Source organism: Arachis duranensis, chromosome 6 (genome assembly GCF_000817695.3).
Source record: "Arachis duranensis cultivar V14167 chromosome 6, aradu.V14167.gnm2.J7QH, whole genome shotgun sequence".
NCBI classification, from domain to species: domain Eukaryota; kingdom Viridiplantae; phylum Streptophyta; class Magnoliopsida; order Fabales; family Fabaceae; genus Arachis; species Arachis duranensis.
In genome coordinates, this window is record NC_029777.3 from 46,283,640 (window position 1) to 46,290,082 (window position 6,443).

Below are 6,443 nucleotides of genomic sequence, written 5' to 3' on the forward strand. Positions count from 1 at the left end.
ATTAAATGTTATATATTATAATTATTTTAAATTTTGTGTTTTATTATAAATAAAAATATTTTTAATATATATATATATATATATTATTATCCTTTTTCAAAAATATCCTAACCACTTTCTCTTTTTTCTCAAATTTTTCGAAAATTTTCACAAAACATTTTCAATTTCTTTTTTGATTTATTTCATTTTATTTTATTTTATTATTTCGAAAATAAATTTTTATTTTAATAAAATAAATAATATCAACATACATATCATCTCCCTTGCTCCATCATAGAACTAAGTGGAAAGGAACAGTCCAGAAGGACTTTGGGGTCATATGCTAACCCCACTACTGTTTCATATGGGAGTAGTATATGTATACCCTCCATTGGAGTTAGTAGTTTTGAGTTGAATCCTCAACTCATTATCATGGTGCAGCAAAGTTGCCAGTATTCCGGTCTTCCACAAGAAGAACCTACAGAGTTTCTGGCACAGTTTTTAAAAATTACTGACACAGTACATGATAAGGAGGTAGATCAGGATGTCTACAGGCTATTACTGTTCCCATTTGCTGTAAAAGACCATGCTAAGAGGTGGTTAAATAACCAACCTAAGGACAACATAAAGACATGGAAACAGCTGTCAGAAAAATTTCTAAATCACTATTTTCCTCCAAAATAGATAACACAGCTAAGGCTAAGCATCCAAGGCTTCAAACAAGGAGATAATGAATCCCTTTATGATGCCTGGAAGAGATACAGAGAGATGCTAAGAAAATGCCCCTCTGAAATATTTTCAGAATGGGTGCAATTAGACATCTTCTACTATGGGCTTACAGAAAGAGCACAGATTTCTCTAGACCACTCAGCTGGTGGATCTATACACATGAGGAAGACAATAGAAGAAGCCCAAGAGCTCATTGATATAGTTGCCAGAAATCAGCATCTGTACATAAGCAGGGAATCTTCCATCAACAAAGAGGCTAAAACAGTAACTGCTGAACTCAGTCCTGCAGATCAAGCTACTGAATTCAATCAGCAATTAGATTTTCTAACAAAACAGTTAGCCAAATCAAGGAGATACTACAAGAAACAAGAATGGCTAACAAAAATATGGATGTAGAGTTGAAGCAAATAGAACAGCAGTTATCAAAACAAATAATAGAAGAATGCCAAGTAGTTCAATTAAGAAGTGGAAAGATATTAAATACCTCACTTCAAGGTAGCAGGAAGCTAAGAAATGAGCAAACCACCCAAAGTCCATCTGAGGACAGTCAGAGCCCAGAGAGGAATAACTCTGGCATTCAAAAGCCAGAAAATGGGTGGAAAGCTGGCGCTGAACGCCCAGACCATGCTCAGTTCTGGCGTTCAACGCCAGAAACAAGCAATGAATCGGCGTTGAACGCCCAAAGGAAGCACAGTTCTGGCGTTCAAACACCAGAAACAAATAAGGAGCTGGCGTCTAACGCCACTCCTGCTTCCACCCCTGGCATTTAAACGCCAGTGGGAGATCAGACACAAACAAGTGCTGATAACAACCCCTCTAAAAAGGCTTCTCAACCCACATTTGTAGGCAATAAACCTACAGCAACTAAGGTTGAGGAATATAAAGCCAAAATGCCTTATCCTCAGAAACTCTGTCAAGCAGAACAGGATAAGCAATTTTCCCGCTTTGCAGACTATCTCAGGACTCTTGAAATAAACATTTCGTTTGCAGAGGCACTTGAGCAAATATCCTCTTATGCCAAGTTCATGAAATAGATCTTAAGTCATAATAAGGATTGGAGGGAAACTGAGAAAGTTTACCTCACTGAAGAATGCAGTGCAGTCATTCTGAAAATCTTACCTGAGAAGCTTAAGGATCCGGGAAGCTTTATGATACCATGCACATTAGAAGGTACTTGTACCAAGCAAGCTCTATGTGTTCTTGGGGCAAGTATTAATCTAATACTTGCAGCTACTATCGAAAAGCTTGGGTTGACTGATGAAGTTAAACCAACCCATTAAATACCCATCAGGCGTGATTGAAGACATGATTGTCAAATTTAGGCCATTTGCCTTTCCCACTGACTTTGTGGTGCTGGAAATGGAGGAGCACAAGAGTGCAACTCTCATTCTAGGAAGACCTTTCCTAGCAATTGGCCAAACCCTCATTGATGTTCAAAAAGGGGAAGTAACCCTGAGAGTCAATGAGGATGAGTTCAAGTTAAATGTTGTCAAAGCCATGCAGCATCCAGACACCTAAAACGACTACATGAGTATTGATATTATTGACTCTCTGGTAAAAGAAGTCAATATGGCTGAGAGTCTCGAATCAGAGCTAGAGGATATCTTTAAAGATGTTCAGCCTGATCTGGAGGAAACAGAGAAAATAATAGAACCTCTGAAAATCCCTCAGGAAGAGGAGAAACCTCCCAAACCCGAGCTCAAACCATTACCACCATCCCTGAAATATGCATTTCTGGGAGAAGGTGATACCTTTCCTGTAATCATAAGCTCTACCTTAGAGCCATAGGAAGAGGAAGCACTAATTCAAGTGCTAATGACACACAAGACAGCTCTTGGGTGGTCTATCAGTGATCTCAAGGGCATTAGCCCAGCCAGATGCATGCACAAGATCTTACTGGAGGGTGACGCCAAGCCAGTGGTTCAACCACAAAGGCGGCTGAATCCAGCCATGAAGGAGGTGGTGCAGAAAGAGGTCACTAAATTACTAGAGGCTGGGATTATTTATCCTATTTCTGATAGCCCCTAGGTAAGCCCTGTCCAAGTCGTCCCTAAGAAAGGTGGCATGACAGTGGTTCATAATGAAAAAATGAACTGGTTCCTACAAGAACAGTTACAGGGTGGCGTATGTGTATTGATTATAGAAGGCTCAATACAGCTACCAGAAAGGATCATTTTCCTTCACCATTCATAGTCCAGATGCTAGAAAGACTAGCAGGTCATGAATACTACTGCTTCCTGGATGGATATTCAGGTTATAATCAAGTTGCAGTAGATCCAAAAGATCAAGAGAAAACGGGATTCACATGTCCATCCGGAGTATTTGCATACAGAAGGATGCCATTTGGCTTGTGCAATGCACCTGTAACCTTTCAAAGGTGCATGCTCTCAATTTTCTCTGATATGGTTGAAAATTTTTTGGAAGTCTTCATGGATGACTTTTCAGTATTTAGAGACTCATTCAGCTCCTGTCTTGACCATCTAGCACTTGTTCTAAAGAGATGCCAAGAGACCAACCTAGTTTTAAACTGGGAGAAATGTCACTTTATGGTGACTGAAGGAATTGTCCTTGGGCACAAAATCTCGAACAGAGGAATAGAGGTGGATCAAGCTAAGGTAGAGGTAATTGAAAAATTACCACCACCAGCCAATGTTAAGGCAATCAGAAGCTTTCTGGGGCATGCAGGATTCTATAGGAGTTTATAAAGGATTTTTCAAAAATCGCCAAACCTCTAAGTAATCTGCTAGCTGCTGACACGCCATTTATCTTTGATAAGGAGTGTCTGTGAGCGTTTGAGACTCTGAAAGCTAAGTTGGTCACAGCACCAGTCATCTCTGCACCAGACTGGACATTACCATTTGAATTAATGTGTGATGCCAGTGACCATGCCATTGGTGCAGTGTTGGGACAGAGACATGACAAGCTTCTGCACGTCATTTACTATGTCAGTCGTGTTTTAAATGACGCACAGAAGAATTACACAACCACAGAAAAAGAGCTGCTTGCAGTGGTTTACGCTATTGACAAGTTTAGATCCTATTTAGTAGGATCAAAAGTGATTGTGTACACTGATCATGCTGCTCTTAAATATCTACTCACAAAGCAGGATTCAAAACCCTGAATTATCAGATGGGTGTTGCTTCTGCAAGTGTTTGATATAGAAATAAGAGACAGAAAAGGGACAGAAAACCAAGTAGCAGATCACCTGTCCCGAATAGAACCAGTAGAAGGGGCGTCCCTCCCTTTTACTGAGATCTATGAAACCTTTCTGGATGAGCAACTCTTTGCCATCCAGGAAGTGCCATGGTTTGCAGACATTGCAAACTACAAGGCAGTAAGGTTCATACCCAAAGAGTACAGTAGGCAGCAATCAAAGAAGTTGATCACGGATGCAAAGTACTATCTTTGGGATGAACCATATTTCTTCAAGAGATGTGCAGACGGGGTACTCCGTAGATGTGTGCCTAAAGAAGAAGCATAGAGGATCCTATGGCATTGCCATGGATCACAGTATGGAGGACATTTTGGAAGTGAGCGAACAGCCACAAGAGTCCTCAAATGTGGCTTCTACTGGCCTACTCTCTATAAAGATTCCCGAGTGTTTGTGCTTAATTGCAACAGTTGCCAAAGATCTGGCAATCTGCCTCACAGTTATGCCATGCCTCTACAAGGGATCTTGGAGATTGAGTTGTTTGATGTATGGGGTATTGACTTCATGGGACCTTTCCCACCATCATACTCAAACACTTATATTGTGGTGGCAGTGGATTATGTATCCAAATGGGTAGAAGCTATTGCTACACCCACTAATGACACTAAGACAGTGTTAAAATTCCTCCAAAAATACATCTTCAGTAGATTTGGCACCCCTAGAGTACTAATTAGTGATGGGAGCACTCATTTCTGCAATAAACAGTTCTATTCTGCTTTGGTACATTATGGAGTTAGCCACAGGGTGGCCACTCCATATCACCCACAGACTAATGGGTAAGCTGAAGTCTCAAATAGAGAACTCAAAATAATCCTGGAACGGACTGTAATTAATCGTAGAAGGGATTGGGCAAGAAGCTTGGATGATGCTCTGTGGACATACAGAACAGCATTCAAGACCCCTATAGGGACCTCTCCATACATGCTTGTGTATGGAAAGGCATGTCACTTGCCAGTGGAACTGGAACATAAGGCCTACTGGGTAACCAGATTCCTGAACCTTGATGCCAAGTTAGCTGGAGAAAAACAATTGTTCCAGTTAAATGAGCTAGAGAAATTTAGACTCAATGCTTTCGAGAATGCAAAAATATACAAAGAGAAAGCAAAAAGATGGCATGATAAGAAATTGTCATCCAGAGTCTTTGAGCCAGGGCAGAAAGTTCTGCTATTTAATTCTAGGCTCAAATTATTCCCCAGGAAATTGAAGTCCCAGTAGAGAGGTCCATATGTGATCACAAGCATATCACCATATGGATACGTAGAGCTTCAGGATAATGATTCTAATAAAAAGTTCATTGTTAATGGGCAGAGAGTCAAACATTATCTTGAAGGCAATTTTGAGCAAGAATGCTCAAAACTGAGGCTTGATTAAAGCTCAGTAATAGTCCAGCTAATGACAGTAAAGAAGCACTTGTTGGGAGGCAACCCAGCCATTTACAAAGTTTATTTGTTAAATAATTGATTTTTACAGGTATATGTCAAAGTATCTTTAAGGTAAAATAGCAATTGCTTGAATTCACAAAGTTACAAGGGAATTTGGAAGCTCACTGGCATGAAAAAGCCAGTAAGAAACAGTTTGGGCGTTGAACGCCCAAAAGAAGCACCCACTGGGCGTTCAACGCCAGTAAGGGTAGCCATCTGGGCGTTAAACGCCAGAAAGGTGCATCTTCTGAGCGTTGAACGCCAGAAAGAAGCACCTTCTGGTGTTCAACGCCAGAAAGAAGCAACAGCTGGGCGTTGAACGCCCAGGAAAAGCAGCAATTCTCCAACTCTTTTTTTTTTAAGTTTTTCAAAACTCAATTATCTTTTAAAAATCTTCTTTCAAAATAAAAATTCAAATTTATCTTTTCCAAATATAATTAACATCTTTTTATTTTTAAATTATATCTTTTTCTTATTATATTTATCTTTTATAAATCATATCTTCTATCTTATCTTTTCTTCTTATTTTCGAAACCCACCCTCCCTCCCTTTATATCCACATTCGGCGCCCCTCTCATCATCCACCATTCCACATTTGCTCTCCTCCTATCCCTCTTCTTTTTTTTCTTTTGCTTGAGGACAAGCAAACCTCTAAGTTTGGTGTGCTTATCCGTGATCACAAAAACATATTCACTTTGATCATGGCCCCTAAAGGAAAACAACCCACCCCAAGAGGCAAGAAAGAGAGTATTCTAAAACCACTTTGGAATCAAGGGAAGTTCTTGACTAAAGAACATTCAGACCATTACTACAAAATAATGGGTCTAAGATCAGTGATCCCGGAAGTCAAGTTCAATCTGAAAGAAGATGAATATCCGGAGATCCAAGAACAAATTCGAAATAGGAACTGGGAAATCCTAACAAATCCTAAAACAAAAGTGGGAAGGAATATGGTTCAAGAGTTCTATGCTAATCTGTGGCAGACAGACAGGCAAAGAATAATTGGAGCTGCCCTCTATGACCATCGGACCTTAGTCAGAGGAAAGACTGTTCACATCCATCCTGACAAAAACAGGGAGATCTTTAAGCTTCCTCAACTGAAA